We start from the raw sequence: 20,139 nt of genomic DNA, 5'->3' as shown, positions 1-20,139 counted from the left end.
GTTGAATTAAAAAAGTCAGTAAGTGAACAGAAGGTCTGTAGAAGCAGGTTCTTAGATCATCTGCAATAACTTCAGTCAGATAAAACACTGTGAAAATAAAGCTCTAAAGGTCATTTTGTACCTTGACATTCCTTTACTTAAATGAGTGAAGCCAGTTTTTCTACTTTAGCGTGCTTTTTTTAGAGCATATGTGTGTAAAAGGTTTGATCTAAAGAGACGGAATCAAGATGTTTTTTTTTCCCATTTTGTGTTGCATAACCTCAATTTCCGAGATTAAATCAGCAGTCAGGCATTCACAGTTTGACAGATGAGCTGGACTTTTTGTACCTTCCCTTACCTCTGACCTAACCTCCTGTGTGTCCTCAAGATTTTAATAAGCTCTATGTGTCACTGAATTTGTCATTGCTCAATATAGGAATTGGAAAAATAATTTCTGTTTCTGCGGCTCAGCTCTTTTCATTCTGCTTTAATTCCTTAGTTTGGCTTTGGTTTCACATGTTTTATATGTATAATCTGAAATCGTAGCTAAAATCCATTTGATCCAAATCTTTCATGGCACTACCTAACAAAATTCTATTGATCTCTCTTGTAAGCCCAAGCCTTTTCATCAATGACCTTGCTTCTATCGTAGGAATGTTGACTGATGATTGCACACTGTGCAGCACCATTTACCACTGTTCAGGTACTGAAGTTGTCCTTACTCAAACCTGCACAAGCAAAATCTGGACAATATTCAGGATAGACCTGATAAGTGACACATAACATTTGCATCATAGGAGTGTGAGGTAATGTCCGTCTCCGAGACAGATTATCTAATAATCATGCCTCGATGTTCAATAGTATTACCATTACTGAATTCCCCCACTTTCACCATCCTGGGGGTTACCATCAGAATCTGAAATGGATTACCTTTAAATTCAGTCACCACAAGAACAAGTCAGAACCTGGGAATACTGCAGTGAATAATTCACCTCATGACTCCCCAAAGCCTGTCCACCATTCACAAGCCACAAGTCAGCAGTGTGATGGAATACTCCCAACTTGTCTGGACGAGTGCTGCTCCGACAGCACTCAAAAAGCTTAACACTGTCCAGGATCCCAGATCAAGGACTGGTCTCCTTGTCGACCTGCTGCTGAAGGTAAACACAGAGATGCAGAGGGTGGTAAAGAAGGCAAATGGTATGTTGGTCTTCATGGTGAGAGGAATCATGTACAGGAGCAGGGATGTCTTGCTGCAATTATACAGGGCATTGTTGAAACTACATCAGGAATATTGCATGCAGTTTTGCTCTCCTTTTCTGAGGAGGATGTTTTTGCTATAGAAAGAATGCAGCAAAGGTTTATCAAATTGATTTCTTGGACAGTGAGGCTGATGTATGAGGAGACATTGAATCAGTTAGGATCATCATCACTGGAGTTCAAGAAAATGAGGGAGCATCTATGGACAGAGTTGATGTGCAAGATCCTTGCCTTAGTGGGAAAGGATTGTGATCTCTCGTGGTGATGTAGAAACTTCCATGTCCTGGGAACCAAGTGAGATTTATTTTCTAAAGCTGTGCTGCTCCTCCATTACTACAGCTGTGAATGTATTCTTAATATGCTTGAACTTTGATCCCTATTTCATAAATTATTCTCTCTTGACGCCAGCAGGTATGCCATCAAGAGAGTGGCCTCACAAAACACCTCTTCCACTGCTAAGGAAGAAGCTACAGATCCCTCGGGTGTTACACCATCTTCTGCCTGTAGCACCCATGATCTGCTCAGACACTGACACCTTTGTGGGCACTTTAACTAGATTAGAGTCACAGCCAAATGCAGGAGAGCACATCAGTGCCATCTCTCTGCAGCTGGTTGAGGAAGAAATGCTTCATTGGGGTTATTGCCATTAGCATTGAACAATGTTCACAAGGAAACCCATCCTGCATTGCTTTGGCTGATTTTGCTCCGCTAATAGGATATCGAAGGAGCCGTTCAGTCAAAGGGCATCCTTGTCATCACAGTGGTATGGCTCTCCTGTGTCCATCACATTGCCTTGTTACATCATCCTGAAGAGATTCCAAGGATCAAGCAGCATTCTATGGCTGTACAGTACTGATATGAAGCCCCAGCCATGACCCCCAAGTCAAAGGTCCACAATATGTCATTCATTGGACCTAGTGGAAGGAGATGTTGCATTATAGATAGGCTGAACCGCATCACATGATGTTCTGACCTCCAACTCTGCACCACTGCCTCTCTTTCATCTGCACAATTATCAATGCAAGGCAGGTGACTGTGGTTCCCCTATATCTTCACTGCATTGTGAAGGCATCCATAGCTGCTAGCTTCATAATAGGGGTGAATTCCACTTGCGCTAGAGATTGATGTTGATTCTGAGTTTCCAGACCCTTGTGTTCCTCAGCCATTTGTTTAGCAGCTCTCAATGCAGTGGCCACAAGGATAACTACAAATTCTGCACCTGAATCCATTGACAATGGTTCCAAAGAACTTACTTGGGCAATATCAGAAAACTAAGCAGCCCTAGAGTAATGTGTTCATTGAGAAGCCACCACACACAAAAATAGCATTTGAACTGTGTCTTCCAAGCATTGGGACTGGAAGACCTGACAAGGAGACCAGTGGGATATCTCTATATTGGTTCTGCACATCATTGTCTTGATTCAGACGTCTGTTGCTTTTGGTGTACAGTAGAAGAATTTACATGTTTCAGTAATAATGAAAACCTCTGCCCCCACCCTCAATCCCACCAGTATGAAAGAAAGACATTGTTATTGTGTGGACATTGTATGATCCAAGGTGTAAATCAAGCAGCTCCTACCTTGTACAGATTATGAGACCTTGGAAGGCAATTAGTCTTTTGGAAAGTAGTATGGATTTTTCCTGACAGCCAAAAATTGCTTGTACTTCCCAAACAGTAATAGGATTGATTCATAATATTGCAGGATGTGGTCAAGATTACTTGTTACTAGGATGTCAAATTGATATAGTAGGTCACAGTGTGAGGTCCACACAGCATCTTTAATAACAAATGTCTTTCACATCTATTCAATGGGAACCTGTTTAATTCTATTGCCCCTTGAAGGGCATAATATTGCAGGAAAGTGGAGCTGTCAGAATGAAGGTCTTACTACACCTGCTCTGGGAGTGAGGGGGGCTATTTTCAATTCTATAATGCACTTGCCCTTTGGATGACAATGGAATAAAATAGTGTTTGTTCTTCTCAGAGTAAGTCATAGACTCAGCCTTTTGGTCTGCTTAATCTCCTTCATTATCCCAAATTTTCATTTCTTGGTTGGCCTCCCAGTCAAATTAATCAGCTTTGATCGTCTTCTAGTTCCCACCAAAGCGGTTTATTTATTTTAGCAGCCACCGCCTTACTATATCACCTGAGTCCAAGGTACACCATATCATCAAGCTCTTTGTAATAGTGCACCAATCCCCATCAAAGCCAGGGTGGTGACCGTCAATGCTGTCCCTGAATCTTAACCTTTCAAGACTCATGGACTTGAACATCTAGATTCCTCACACATCAGATTTCTGAAGTCCTTTTCCACATAGTAAATACTCTGCTTTTCAATTACTCCTACACCAGTGAATAATTTCACATTTTCCCACATTATACTCAAAGTGTAGATTTTTCACCACTCACTTAACTGATCTCTGTCTGTCTGAAATCTTCTGATGTCTTCTGCACAACATACTTTCTACGTTGCTGTCTGTGAATTTAGCGACCATGCCTTCACTCCCGTCATCTAAGATGTTGTTAAATTCTAAAAATCAAGGCCCCAGCACATACCGCTGCAGTACTCCACTTGTCAGACTTGTAAATCAAAGACTCATTTATGTGTGCTGTCTATTTTCTGGCAGAGAGCCAAAATTTTATCAATGCTAATATGTTGTTCCCTATACTGGAGCTTTCATTTTCCCCAATAAAGTTTGATGTGACACCTTATCAAATACCTTCCAGAAATCCAAGTAGAGTATGTCTACAGGCTCTCTGACATTCGCAGTGCATGTTACTCCTTCAAAGAATTTCATTAAATTGATCAAACATTTAACAAATGCTTAAACAAAACGATGTCGTTCCAATTCCTTGTGCTTTTCTAAGTGTGCAGATTTAGTCTATTTAATGATTGAATCTAACAACTTCCACATGATAGGCTAAGCTAACTAGTCTATGGTTTTCTGATTTCTGTCTCCCTTCTTTCTTGAATAGAAAGGTTATATTTGCTACTTTCTAGCCTTTGCAGAATCTAGCAAATTTTAGAAAATTAACAACAATCCATCAAGCTAGCTCATTAGCCTTTTTAATAACCGAGGATAAAGATCATCTAGATCTAGAATGTTACTAATCTGCACTTCCATCAGTTTGCTCAATACTTCCCTCATGATTGTAATTTCACTAAATTCTTCTTTCACTTCCACTAATATTGGATTTTTTTGTTTACTATATAACGAAGGGAGAAGCAAAATATTTGTTCATATCATTTGCCATTTCCTTATTATTTGCAAGAACTCCCCATTCTCACTCTCTTTTAATCAACAATCTCCTTGGTTGGTTGCAAAAGATCGATTTAAGTAGGACCCCTTTCTTAGTGGATTCCTTTCTCCCAGACACAAACAAATTTATGTTTTAAAAAGACCCAATTTAAACCAGGCATTCTTGTAGTAACAAGGAGAGAATTTATTAATCATTAAATGCAAGAAAAATTAGGGAATGCAACAGACGTAGGCCTGGATTGGATATAAGAGAGTCCAGAAAGTTAAAACAAAACATATGGATCAGTTTATGAACTGTTCATGAAGATCAGATAGAATCCATACAGTGTGGAAGCAGGTCATTCTACCCATCAAGTCCACACCAACCCTCAGAAGTGCATCCCACCCAGACCAACCCTATCCCTGTAACTCTGTATTTCCCATGGCTAATCCACCTAGCCTGCATGTCTTTGGACATTATAGGCAATTTAGTACGGCCAATACACTTAACCTATACATCTTTAGACTGTGGGAGTCAACTGACACAGACACTGGGAGAACATGCAAACTCCACACAGACAGTTGGCTGAGGTTGTAATTGAACCTGGATCCCTGGTGCTGTGCTAACCACGAAGCCACTGTTGAGTAGAGGTAGCACTTATTTTCAGATGTTCTTGGTTTTGTAGATAGAAATTCCTTTATCCTGATTCCTTTTTATAACTAGTTTGCAGCACCTCGAGTGAGAGTCTTTATCCGAAATTTAGCAGTAAACCGTGGATAATTCCTTATTGTGACCTTCATAGCATGCAAGCTTGAATCCAGGATGGGACACAGGAGAATGTTTAGGCCCACTAGTACATTACATTAAAGTTGGAAACTAGCTTGTAGCCCCTGCACCTATGTATTCTTAAAAGAGAAAGACATGAAAGTGTCTGCAGTGTGGGACATAATCCAAAGAGAGTGGCTTAATGTTGAGGACCGAATCAGCAGCCTTTCACTATTTTTGCTGTCGTGATTACAGTCTGTTTGATGTTTGCCAGTCAATTTAAATATACATTTCATGGGCTTGACTCAGGATTTTACCAGACAGTAACTGAGATTAAATCTGCAATTTTTCCATCGCAGTCTTCCTTTTAAAACAACACATTTTGCAATTAAAAGTTAAAATGTCTATATTCTTCAGGGATTTTTATTTCTGTATCGCTTTGTATCACGAACAGAATTATGTGATACATCTTATTGAAACTGGATATCCATTTGTTGTTGTATTTACTGACTTTTCGGCAGAAATTTTTGTCTCCTAACTTATACAAAGTTAGGTAATACCAGTTGGCAATGATGTAGTGAAGTTCAAGTGGGTGTCTGGGATTTCAGTACCGAGGGACATGGGAGCAGAAATAGACCATTCAACACTTCAAGCCTACTCCATAATTTTAGATCATGGCTGATCATCCATCTCAGTGCCAATATCCCAGGTAATCTTCATGTCCCTTGAAATCATTTGTAACTGGAAATATTTTGATCACTATCTTCAATAAACTTAATGACTGAGCGCCCCGACCCTCTGAAGTAGAGAATTCCAATTCACCTATTTCAACTCAGTCCTAAATGCCTTACAAGATAACAAAGTGTGGGGTTGGATGAACACAGCATGCCAAGCAGCATCTTAAGAGTACAAAAGCTGATGTACAAAAGCTCATCCCGCCCCCTTGACCTGTTCGTCCTCCCCAACTGACCTATCCCTTCCCTACCTCCCCACCCATACTCTCCTGTCCACCTATCTTCTCCGCTATCCATCTTGAGTCCACCTCCCCCTCTCTCCCTATTAATTTCAGAATCCTCTCCCCATCCCCCTTTTCTGATGAAGGGCCCAGGCCCGAAACGTCAGCTTTTGTGCTCCTGAGATGCTGCTTGGCCTGCTGTGTTCATCCAGCTTCACACTTTGTTATCTTCCTTACTTGCAAGCTGGATCTCAATACATGGAGAAAACAAAATACCAACTTGAGCTTCCAAAAATGGCAAAGACTTTGTTACTGTGTTTTTAAAATTTGATGAATTTGAGAATCAAGTGCCCCATAAACAGAAGTGAGTCTAGTTCAAAGTTAGAGCCATAAAGATTTAGGGCGCTAAGGCTTTTCTCGTTGGAGAAGTATGAGAGGGGACTTGATGGAGGTGTACCAGATGATGACAGACATAGAGTGGCTAGCCAGAGGCTTTTTCCCATGGCAGAAATGACTGTTATAAAGGGGCATAATTTTAAGGTAATTGGAGGAAGGTATGTCAGAGGTAGGTTCTTTATGCAGAGAGTGGTTGGTGTGTGGAACGCTCTACCGGCAGTGATAGTAGAGTCAGATAAAACAGGGATATTTAAGTGACTCTTGGATAGGCACTTGGATGATAGTAAAATGTAGGGTATGCAGGGTAGTTTGATCTTAGAGTAAGATAATAGGTTGGCACAACATTGTGGGCTCAAGGGCCTGTACTGTCCTGTGTTCTATAATCCATCCCTCTGACATTGGCTTCTTATGGAGTATTTGTATTCAATTAAACTGGACTCTTCTTTTAGTGAATGTTTATTTGTCAAAGTGACAGGATAACTGCCCCCACTCCCCCATCACGTGTGTGGGTTGTTAAGATGTTGTGCAAGATCTATCCATATGTGACTTATTTCATACGATATGATAAAAAGTATTTGTCAACCAAAAGTCATCTCCGAAAAGCACACTTTCATCTTCTCAGGACTTTCAAACTATTGTTTGTGACTGTATATTGTTAAAGGTCAAGGCATTCAATCAGTTGGAACTGGAATGTAAGAAGACATGCTAGTTACAGGATTCATGTTATTTTTAACCAGACTATTCATGTGAAGTCTCACAAAGCTAATTTGTTTTCAGCTAAACGTTATAGGAAGAGAAGCTTTAAATTTTTGAAATGCCTTGACTACTACATAAACATCTAACTAATTCCAATCAATAACAATCAATAAAATCATAGATCAAAGTACAGCGAATATTATTAGTTCCCTCCTCGTCTCAACCTCATTATTTGCAATGTAAGAAAACTATCCATAAAGGTATGGTGAACAAATGAGACTACTTGCATGCAGTCAGTGATGTCACTGAAGTGTAAATTTACAACAATTTTATGAATAGTTTTCAGTTTAATTTTATTCATGATGAAACCTTTGAATGTCATCTTCCTACCCTCTTTAAAAACATTAGAATCAGGTGTAGGAGTAGACCACACAACCCAGTAAAACTGCTGCAGCATTCAATATGATTAAAGTGAATCTTTGGCTTCTATCCCACTTTCCTCCTGTTCCTATATCCCATCATTCCTGAGTGAGAAAAAATCTGCCTGATGCAGTTATAAATATATTCAAACATAGAATATTCATAATCCATTTCCATGGAGAATTCCAAAGATTCACGACAGCTTGTGTGAGGAAATTTCTTCACATCTTAATCCTAAATAATCACTGATCATTCCATTGAAATATTCCTGTGTTCTTCTTGTAATCTTCCTGTAAAGAAACAAATTAATTGTCTAACTCGTCAAGCCCTTCAAAAATCTGTATGTTTCAATGAGACAATTCTTCTATTGCTCCTATTCATGTAAACATAGAATTTAGACCCAATTTACTCAACCTTTACTCTTAGGACTAACCAATCATCCCAGGTACCAATCTCACGTACTGCACTGCCTTAAATGTAAAATCTTTTTTAAATCTGGAGACCAGAACTTTCTTTCAGGTGTGATCTCCCCAAATCCTTTCACTATCATAATCAGGGTTCTTTATTCTGGTACTCTAATCTCCGAAAGTTCAACATGCCATTAGCCTTCCAAACTGTTTGCTTCACATGTACACTAACCTACTGCGATTGCACACAAGTGCACCTCCTTCCCTCTGAACATCAACATTGACATGCACAGAAAATGCTGGAGAAACTCAACAAGTTGGGCTGTATCTGTGGAGAGAGAACAAAGTTAACATTTTGAGTCTAGGTTGACTTTTCCTCATCAGTTCTGAAGCAGAATCATACCAGAATCAGAACACTAACACTGTTTCTCTGTCCACAGATGTTGCCAGACTTGCTGAGTTTCTCCAACGTTCTCTGTGTTTGTTTCAGATTTTCAGCATCTGCAGTATTCTATCTTTATCAACAATTACACATTTTACATATTTAATCCTGGGAGATTCTGGAAATATCTTTGAAATTTGCACCCTCTACAGTATGCACTGCAGATGTAAAATAATGTCATGTTTATATTTGTTAATATTGCTATTCATGCTAATGCTTAAGTATCAAGGATGAGTAAGAAGAACTGACAACATCAAGCTTCCCAAACAATGACAAGACAGAATACAGGAAAGAGATTCAAGTGCTTAGCAGCAAGGCATAAAGCCAACAATCTCTCCATCAAAGTTAGCAAAATGAAGGAGCTGGTCAGTGACTTAAGGAAGCAGAGTGAAGGGCATGCCCCTATCTGCATCAATGGTGCTGAGGTAAAGATGGTCGAGAGCATCAAACTCCTGGGAGTAACAATCATCAATAATCTGTCCTGGTTCAAAAATATTGACATGACGGTCAAGAAATCACAACAGTGTCTCTACTTCTTCAGGAGGCTAAGGAAATTTGCCACGTCTTCAAGGACTCTTACCAATTTTTATAGATTGCACCATAGAAAGCTTCCTATCTGGATGCATCACAGTGTGGTATAGCAACTTCTCAGTGTTTAGTTTGCTCAGTGTATTTGGAAAGATAAGTTGACTATTAATGACACATGTTGCAGCATTAATAAGACATTTAATAAGATATAATTCTTATTAATTGGCAACTTACTGCTGACTATTGAGAAACTTGTCTCATTGTTTAACGAAAGCATCGAAGATGTAGTAAGACATTCCCAACTTTGAAATAGACCTTGGTGGATATCTTGTCTCAAATCTCACCATAGGCCACATCACTCAGACACTGGTAAAATTCCAACCATTTAATCTGACAGACACATGTTTTACTTGGAACAAGAACATTACAAAATAACAAGCGACTGTTTAAATCTACCAGAAGTTGAGATGAAAGGCTGATCTAAAACTACCAAGGACATAGATGTTGTTTGAGAGTGTATTGGGATCACCCAAGCTTCCACCTTCTACAAAGGAGCTAAAAATTGTTCACACTATCGAGGTAGGTCACTATAATCCGACCAGACCATATGGCTGCTCCCTCATTAGAAAGAGAGAGAGACAGCTGGTGGTGATTTAACCTCAGGACCACCACACCTCAGCAGAGGAAAGAATCCTTCATGGTAACCTTGGCTGGTACAGGAATTTACCCCATGCTATCACTGTCACACTGCTTTGCAAGCTAACCATCCAGCTAAACCAATCCCCAGTTCATGCATTTGAAATGCATGAAAAAAGAGATGCTGAAGCAAATTCATGTAAACCATCAGGAATTTGAGCCATGTCTCAGGATGGCCAGAGAACTACTGTACTGGCCAAATGTGATGAGATAACGGACTGTATTAATCAGTGACATAAAGCTAAGCAAGCTAAGGAGCTAATTGGCTCATGACATACCAGATTGATCAAGGATGAAATCTGGAATGGATCTCGGGCTGTTAACCTGGTATGGATTATCTTGTCCAGCACTATACAGTCTACTGGAAGTGGCTGACATCACAACTGCCAGTGAGATTGTAGAAAGAGCAAAAGCACATTTCAGTTTTCATACATTTGAGGGGCAGCACGTTGGCACAATGGTTAGCACTGCTACCTCACAGCACCAAGAACCTGAACTCAATTCCACCCTGGGGTGGCTGTCTGTGTGGAGTTTGCATGTTGTCCCTGTGTGTGTGGGTTTCCTTTGGGTGCTCCGGTTTCATTCCACAATCAGAAGATATGCAGGCTAGGTGGATTGGCCATGCTAAATTACCTGTAGTGTTCAGGGATGTGTAGATTATGTGGGTTATAGTGGGGATGGGTCTGCGTGGGATGTGTTGACGGTCGGTGTGGACTTGTTGGGCTGAAGGGCCTGTTTCCACACTGTAAGGATTCTATGATCTAAATGTTATGATGGGAGAGGATGGTGATGAATTCACAAATGAAGTATTCAGACACTTGAAAAAACAATTGGGAAATTCAGCACGTTACATCATTTCAATACTAGCCCCAGACAATCGTAACATGGAAAAACACAGCTACTGATGGCAAAGAATGTACTGCAGTTCAGTGACTAATGTTACACCACACCCAGAATACCTTTTCAACAATGAACAAAAGCTACTGAAGACAAAGTAGTCGTAACGATCAGCATGAATCCTCTGAAAAACAAATTCCACATTGATAATGTCAAAAATGAAAGTTGAAAAACCAGCCATTGTGCAATATTCAAATGAACTCAACAAAAATGAGCACGTGGTAGCAGTTGTCACACAAACTGTACACAGCCCTTGCAAAGAAAATCTTCTTTTACACCTTTGTTTTAAATGGGATAACATTCATTTTTAAACCATGTCTCGTAGTTCTCGTGTCTCCCACAACAGGAAACATCATTTCAGAATCCAACCTGTTTTGTGGATGCAGAGCATCACTAACAGCATGGGTTTAATTCCTGCATTGGATGAGGTTATCATGAAGGACTGTCCTGTTCATCTACTCCACTTACCTAAGGCAACCCTCAGTTTAATCCACTGCCAGTTGTCTCTGTCTAATGAAAGAGTTGTCCAATGATCCCCTGGGACTACGATGGCTTTACCCTTATCTTTCGAAATCAGCCTTGCAGGTTCGTGATCAAGTTTCATAGACAGATTAATCTTCATACCACACTGTGATTGATAAAATTAAACAGCACAGAACAACAAAAACAGTAATACACTCTGATGTTAACCTGCAAAATCTGCTGAAACTTTGAGACTGTGAGTGGACCTCACAACCTTCTCACACTGTTAAGCAAATGTGTGTGATCACCTTGTACTTACAAGCTACCTGGCAATGGCAATTTCTCTCATCAAAGATTAACCTACCTTTGGTGTCAGTATTAAATGCATTATAAATGGAAAATTCTTGAACGTCAGTTGACTCTCTGCTAAAATTAAACTGAGCTTTACAGATATACATTATCCACAGTTGATGGATGACTGCAATGTCATGACTGCCACTCTGCATCACATTTCTAAACTACTCTCAAACTCTTCACTGCATGAAACTCAATACCAAAGCAAAACTCATTATATTAATCCACATCTGGTCAGCAGCATGTTCTATATCCTGTATACGTTGAAGGCAAGACACTGAAACATTTTGAGCAATTCTCTTGCCTTAGCAACTATTTTGGGAAGATCCAACACCTGATCAGTTGCACTGGCTCAGCCTGACACAGTCTGCAGCAGTAAGGATTTAACAACTAGATCATCATAAGTGAACAAAAGTTCTTGTGTCACTTAAAGTTGTTGCCACCACACTCTTGCCCTGCAGTGAGACATGAGCTGCAGAACAATGAGGCACAAGAGCAACACAGAAATTTGGTCAACAGTGCCCTCACCACATCGTCTGGGTTCAATGTAAGTCTGTTGTCCAGTGTCCCTGAAGCCATGTTCACATGAACTAAGATAAAACCACAACAAAATCTGTTTGGATTGCCAGCACATTGTGTCCTTTTCCCTCAGCTCTCAAATGTCCAATATTCCGAAGGAGGACAAAAAAGCCCTTCAAAGTCTGAATGCTGTTCTTGAAGCACAGTGCCCTTGAGTTTAATAACTGCATATAGCTGGCTGCCAATCACTCCGAATGACAACAGCCTGTTCAACAAGTTGCATCATTCATCAAGTCCCAACTACCTAACAATAAGGCAGAGTGGCATCAAAGGAGGATAGAAAAGGAGGCAAATTCTGCACTCTGGACTTCACGGACTCTTGGGATGCCCTGTGGTTCCCCAAAGTTTGTGACTTAACTTGAGCACTTATGTTAAAAATATTACAGCAGTATTGCCTTTTTGTCATGAAGGGTAGATCACTGAGACATGGTTGTTTGGTGACAAAGGCAATGGCAATTTTTCTTATCAATTTACATACTGCACATGACTATTTCCCATCACCGATCCACATGACTGTCACAGCATTACTGCTATGAGGAAAGCATATATTTACCAACATGGCGTACTGGGGATGGTACCTGCCGACAGCATTAGGAGTTAAAGAATAGAACATTTTGCGGTTCCATTTAACATCCTCAATATGGTGTTCTTGTAAAGCAATGTGCCTCCCAGCACTATGGGGAACCCTGCTACCTCAGCGAAGCTATGTGTCTGAAAATCAATTGGTTTGATCACGAGTCCATGAAATATCAATTAATGCAGGAAGATTTTCTGGTACAGAAAATTCCGGCATTTCAGCAGAATCAGGTAGGTGAACAAGTTTTATTTTCTGTAACAATTTGAGATGAACATTACCAAGAAATGTGGAGTCATTCCAGACACATTGAGATAATAGTTATTATTTCGTAAGTCTTGTTAATGCATACCCCCAAAAGTTCAATGGTCAGAACTCACTTAAATTTAAACAAGTAATTGCAGCTATTGTATCAGTGATAATGGGAACTGCAGATGCTGGAGAATCCAAGATAATAAAATGTGAGGCTGGATGAACACAGCAGGCCCAGCAGCATCTCAGGAGCACAGAAGCTGATGTTTCGGGCCTAGACCCTTCATCAGAGAGGGGGATGGGGTGAGGGTTCTGGAATAAATAGGGAGAGAGAGGGAGGCGAACCGAAGAGGGAGAGAAAAGAGATACGTGGAGAGAGTAGAGGCGGGGAGGTAGGGAGGGGATAGGTCAGTCCAGGGAAGACGGACAGGTCAAGGAGGTGGGATGAGGTTAGTAGGTAGGAGATGGTGGTGGGGCTTGGGGTGGGAGGAAGGAATGGGTGAGAGGAAGAACAGGTTAGGGAGGCAGAGACAGGTTGGACTGGTTTTGGGATGCAGTGGGTGGAGTGGAAGAGCTGGGCTGGTTGTGTGGTGCAGTGGGGGGAGGGGATGAACTGGGCTGGTTTAGGGATGCTGTGGGGGAGGGGGAGATTTTGAAGCTGGTGAAGTCCACATTGATACCATTGGGCTGCAGGGTTCCTAAGCGGAATATGAGTTGCTGTTCCTGCAACCTTCGGGTGGTATCATTGTGGCACTGCAGGAGGCCCATGATGGACATGTCATCTAAGGAATGGGAGGGGGAGTGGAAATGGTTTGCATCATCTAAGGACTGGGAGGGGGAGTGGAAATGGTTTGCGTCATCTAAGGAATGGGACGGGGAGTGGAAATGGTTTGCGAACTGCACCTCCCAGTCGCAAACCATTTCCACTCCCCCTCCCATTCCTTAGATGACATGTCCATCATGGGCCTCCTGCAGTGCCACAATGATGCCACCCGAAGGTTGCAGGAACAGCAACTCATATTCCGCTTGGGAACCCTGCAGCCCAATGGTATCGATGTGGACTTCACCAGCTTCAAAATCTCCCATTCCCCCACCGCATCCCAAAACCAGCCTAGTTCGTCCCCTCCCCCCACTGCACCACAGAACCAGCCCAGCTCTTCCCCTCCACCCACTGCATTCCAAAACCAGTCCAACCTGTCTCTGCCTCCCTAACCTGTTCTTCCTCTCACCCATCCCTTCCTCCCACCAAGCCGCACCTGCATCTCCTACCTACTAACCTCATCCCACCTCCTTGACCTGTCCGTCTTCCCTGGACTGACCTATCCCTTCCCTACCTCCCCACCTATACTCTCTCCACCTATCTTCTTTTCTCTCCCTCTTCGGTCCGCCTCCCCCTCTCTCCCTATTTATTCCAGAACCCTGACCCCATCCGCCTCTCTGATGAACGGTCTAGGCCTGAAATGTCAGCTTTTGTGCTCCTGAGATGCTGCTGGGCCTGCTGTGTTCGTCCAGCCTCACATTTTATTATCTTTAATTGCAGCTATTTGCTGGTTAACACATTCATGAAGACAATTGTGCCTGCTAGGGGATAGATGTCAAAGAGATGGGTGTCTTGCCTGCTGGCTGGAGAGCTGGTGAGAGGTCCGTGGTACCTCTTCTAGTGAAAGCACCCTGAATCACATGCCAGTAAGAAACTGCTGATGGCACCAGCTGGCTGTTACCTCGAGTCAAGATCCCAGGTACCAATGTTCCACCAAGCAAGAGCTTCTAGATAATCAGAGATCAGCAGCTCTTACACTCACCCAGCCCGTAGATGAAGCCATGGCTGTTGCAAGAAGAGACCTCACGGCATCACTACTGCCTCCCCCCGACACACACATACACAAACACACACACACACACATCTTTTCACACATACATACACACAAACACCGTCTGTTTCAGCCCCTCTGTTTCTCACCCTTTGTTTCAGCCCCTCTGTTTCTGCCCCTCAGTTTCTCACCCTCTGTTTCTGCCCCTCTGTTTCTCACCCTTTGTTTCAGCCCCTCTGTTTCTCACCCTCTGTTTCTGCCCCTCTGTTTCTCACCCTTTGTTTCAGCCCCTCTGTTTCTCACCCTTTGTTTCAGCCCCTCTGTTTCTTCCCCTCTGTTTCTCACCCTTTGTTTCAGCCCCTCTGTTTCTCACCCTTTGTTTCTGCCCCTCTGTTTCTCACCCTTTGTTTCAGCCCCTCTGTTTCTTCCCCTCTGTTTCTCACCCTTTGTTTCAGCCCCTCTGTTTCTGCCCCTCAGTTTCTCACCCTCTGTTTCTGCCCCTCTGTTTCTCACCCTTTGTTTCAGCCCCTCTGTTTCTCACCCTCTGTTTCTGCCCCTCTGTTTCTCACCCTTTGTTTCAGCCCCTCTGTTTCTCACCCTTTGTTTCAGCCCCTCTGTTTCTTCCCCTCTGTTTCTCACCCTTTGTTTCAGCCCCTCTGTTTCTGCCCCTCTGTTTCTCACCCTTTGTTTCAGCCCCTCTGTTTCTGCCCCTCAGTTTCTCACCCTCTGTTTCTGCCCCTCTGTTTCTCACCCTTTGTTTCAGCCCCTCTGTTTCTCACCCTCTGTTTCAGCCCCTCTGTTTCTGCCCCTCTGTTTCTCACCCTTTGTTTCAGCCCCTCTGTTTCTGCCCCTCTGTTTCTCACCCTTTGTTTCAGCCCCTCTGTTTCTCACCCTTTGTTTCAGCCCCTCTGTTTCTGCCCCTCAGTTTCTCACCCTCTGTTTCTGCTGCTCTGTTTTGCACCATCTGTTTCTCAACCTCTTTTCTTCACCTTCCGTTTTGTACCCTCTGTTTATCAGCTTCTGTTTCTCGCCATCTGTTTCTGCTGGTCTGTTTCACACCGTTTGTTTCTCACCCTCTGTTTCTTAGACCGACTTAAGTATAACTTAAAAAAGTTGTCTCTCTCTGTCACCTCCTCCAACTGTACAACTCATCCATTCAAGTATTCTCCACCACTCTGCCTTCTCCCTTTTTGTGTTGCATTGACTTTACTGTAACATTGGTTGTACTCGCTTGAGAGCCACAGGCCTAATGGTCTACAATCCATTCCCTGAATTATTCCAGCTCCCCACTTCTCTCTGCTCCTTTAACCTTCTCTTCAGAATCATCTCTTTCACTAGACAGTTTCATTATTCTATACATTCGATTTTTTATCATGCCTCCTAATGTACCTTGATACTTTTTGTCATTACAGTGCAAGCTATTTTGTTTCTGAATATTTTTCTTGGTCTTCCTTCTAAAAAGAAGTAGGTCGATGCTGGCCACTTTCAATGGAGTGTGCTCCTGTTGTCCTTATTCCTCCCTCAACCAATACCGTCATCATTTTACTTGCTTTTATAGAATCTTGTTTCCACATTTGCTGCTGCATTTACCTAAACAACATATTGACTATCTGTTTTACGTAATCTACTGTATGTGAAGCACTTTGAATGTTTTGAAAGCAGTTCATCCTTCTTTTCACATGCAGGTGCTTGAAAGAACAACACACATGTTTGGCTTTGGTGTATGTCCTTTCACATTAGAGCAGCACACAGTTCCATTGTGATCACTGATTCTCAGGCAGTACATTATCCAAAGCACAGATGAATGTCAGAAATAAATTAAATCAGAAACATCACTAGACTCAGTCAAACATTTGGATGCGCATAGATCATGAACTATCCAATCACTCTGGATACAACGAAAATGTTAAACTTGAGCCTAACTTCACTTAAGTGCCAAAGAAAACACTGTTTCTTCTGAGCTGCAGTTTATTTGGTATATAGAAGTAAACTTAGTCAGCATAGTAGTTTGGACCTAATTGTTGTAGTGATATTCTCATCAGCTCTGAGGGAGTTGGATTAATGTCAAGGATTCTCCATGTGTACGTCAAGGATGACTGGGTGACGGAAATTCGGCCTTTGCGTAGTTATTTCAGGAAGTAATTTGTGATTGTAATTATTCCAAACATTACTATCTTGCATTTATAAATGTTCCCAGTGCAGAAATTCTTATTCACTTCATGCACAGCAACTGATCTGAACAGTGAAACTAATCAGGTAATTAATTAATCTAATTTTAATATTGATAGATTGCTATAAATGCGGACCACTCTGACTGTAAAAAAGATTTGTACTGATTTCCACTTGTCCATTGCTTTCTTCTGGCACAGGCCTTCCGTTCTGGGAAATTAGGCAGCCGAGTTTGGAGTAGACATAAACAATCTGTCTCAGAAGGTATGAAATGAAGGAGGTAGAACTGGTCCAACAACATTTTCTTTTAAATTTCTAATTTTGGAATGTTTTGCGTTTGAGAGTATTTGTTTTGGATCGGCTCATAAAGGTTCATTTTGAAATCTGATGAGCTTAGCGAGTAATAAATGCTGATTGCTGTGTTGAGACACGCAACATGATAATAAACTTGGCTTAAAGCTCGAGCTACTCAGGAGGTTCCGTGTATAAACATGACTGCTTCCAAGAAAGTTGCAGGCGATGAAAATGAAGTGCAGAAAACCTTTTGTGAAATAAATCTTTGTCACCTAATTATAAGATGTTTTGATATTTTGTCTATTTGTCATTCTCAAAGTATTTCATTGCTTTAAACATGTTTTGTGTTTATACTTCTGTAGAATGTAAGAATGTGTGTCTGTCTAAATTTTAAAGCATTCTTTGGCACTCAAAAAAAGTGACTTGCTGTGAATATATGTTTGAGTGTTCTCTCTTTAAGGAGCTGAGGTACAGACCACCACGCACAGACAAAGCATTAGCCATCTTTTCATTTGTCCTCAAGCTTTTTTTAATCTTGGCCTAAGCATTTTTCCTTGTGGTTTAACTGTGTTTGTGGTTTTAATACAGACATTTCCAAAGTTGATGTAGTAATGTATCTTTTTAGATATAACTTATTTTCCCGTGCATCTGGAATACATGGATTTTACGTGTGTACAATGTCCTTTGACATTATGAGCAGAATTTTTTCAGTGCCTGAAAAAAACGTGCTCCTGCAAGAAATTTGGGAGAATAATGGGTGATTCTCGACATCAAGAAGAAAAAGTCTCATTTTCCCCTTAAGGTTGGAAACATAGAAACAGGAGTAGGCCTTTGAATCTATCGAGTTTGCTCTGCTATTTAGAGTTTGGGTTAGGGTTAGGATAACCAAAAACTTAAATGCCATTTACCCACAGTATCTCCATAATTTTTTTACGCCATTAGTAATCTGAAATCTATCAATCTCTACTTGAAACATATCTTAAATGGTGAGCTTCCAAAGCTGTTTGGGGAAGATCATTCCAGCTCTAAATATAGACTACTCCTTCATCCCATTTTATCAACACAGCTAGTAACGTCTGAATAAAACTACAACAGGTTTAGCAAACATGATTTACTATTCCCAATCCAGGGTGGCTATGCCCAATCAAGTCCTTACCATTTTATCAATTTATCACATCCTTTGAAATAAATTCTGGTATTTTCCCCACCATTGTTGTAAGGCTAATGTGTCTATAGCTCCCTCTTCAGTCTGTCACTCTCTTCTTAATTAGTCGGGTACCATTTGCTAGCCTTCAATCTTCAGGTATTTTTCCAGAATCTATGGAAGATGATCACCAATGTGGGACTTATCTCTGTAGGTACCTCTTTGGGATGGAGAATATCAGGTCCTGGGAATTTATGAACTTTCAGCCCCATTAATTTTTCCAGTACAACTTTCTTGCAGCTGCTAATTTTCTTTAACTCCTCATTCTCTGTGGTTACTTGGATCTCTAATTCTGCAAGATTTCTTATGTCAAGAACCCATGGTGTTGGGGATAGTATATGGGCAAGAACAGAAGTTTGGCTGAAGAATAAAACACAGAGAGTTGGAATAAAGGCAGGGTTGCATTTTCAAGACAGAAATCTGGAACTGTTAGACTTCATAATCAATGTTGGAGCCACTATTATTTATAATATATATTTATGACTCACATGAGAGAAGTAAGTCTACTGTGTCCGAGGTTGTGAATAACAAAAACAAATCAGTGGGTGGTGAGTCTACAGAGATATATATATATATATATATATATAGGTTAAGCGAATGGGCAAAAACTTGGCAGGTGTATTATAATGTAGGAAAATGTGAGGAAAGGGTCCTCATGCATGAATCGCAAATAACTAACAATCAAATTCAACAAATAATAGGGAAGGGAAATTGGATGTTGGCCTATTCTTTGAAGAGAATGGATATAAAAATAAGAAAGCATTGTTAAAATTATACATTATTCTGGTTAGACCACGCTAGAATACTGTAAAAAGTTTTAGTTCCTTTATCAAAGGAAAGATATACTGGCTTTGGAGGCAGTCCAGAGAGGTTCACTAGCTTGATCCTGGGTGTAGAGAGATTTTCTTGTGAGCAAAGGCTGAGTAGATTAAACTTGTAACTATTGGAATTTCGAATCATTATAGGTGACCTTATCAAGCAAAATATTCTGAAGAGGCTTCAGAGGCTAATTGCTGCAAGCTTGTTTCCTTTTGTGGTAGATTCCAGGGCCAGGCGCATAATCTCAGAATAAGAGATGTTGAGGAATTTCATCTCTCACTATCTGGGAATTCTTCACTGCAGAAGCCCATTGATGCTGAGTTATTAACACCATTCCATCTACCACTCTGAAATTCCACACACAGTGATTGGCGTCAGCACACTAATCAAGGCATTGACTTCCTGTCCCAGAAGTCAGTGTGATGCACAGAGCTCAGAGGCCTGTGCAGTCGGTAAGAAAATTAAAGGGAGAAACTGGTCATTAGGAGTATTCAAAGTTGAGATAGGCAGTTTTCTTTTTAATCTGTCAGGAAATCACGGGGCATGATTAAAAGGTGGGAAAGTGGAGTTAAAAATGAATAGATTGATCACGATCTCATTGAATGGCTGAGCAGAATCCTAGGCTCAAATTGGCCTACTTTGTCTTGTGACACTGAAACCACCACAACCTCCAAGCTACACCCCATCAAAACATGGTAATATGTCATTGTTTCTTCAGTGTTCCTAGTTTAAAATCCTAGAAATCCCTCCCAAATAACATTGCGGTTCTAATTGGAGTGAATAGACATAGTTCAAGAAGGCAGCTTCTCAAGGGTAACTAGGGATGGGAAATAAGTGCTGGCCCAGATAGCGAATCCTTCATCTCATGAGTAAATAAAATAAAATAAAATAAAATAAAATTATGATCTTATGGACTGTGTGCTTTCACTTAATGTTCTT

This window comes from Stegostoma tigrinum, chromosome 14 (genome assembly GCF_030684315.1).
Source record: "Stegostoma tigrinum isolate sSteTig4 chromosome 14, sSteTig4.hap1, whole genome shotgun sequence".
NCBI lineage: Eukaryota > Metazoa > Chordata > Chondrichthyes > Orectolobiformes > Stegostomatidae > Stegostoma > Stegostoma tigrinum.
This window is presented reverse-complemented; position numbering follows the sequence as displayed.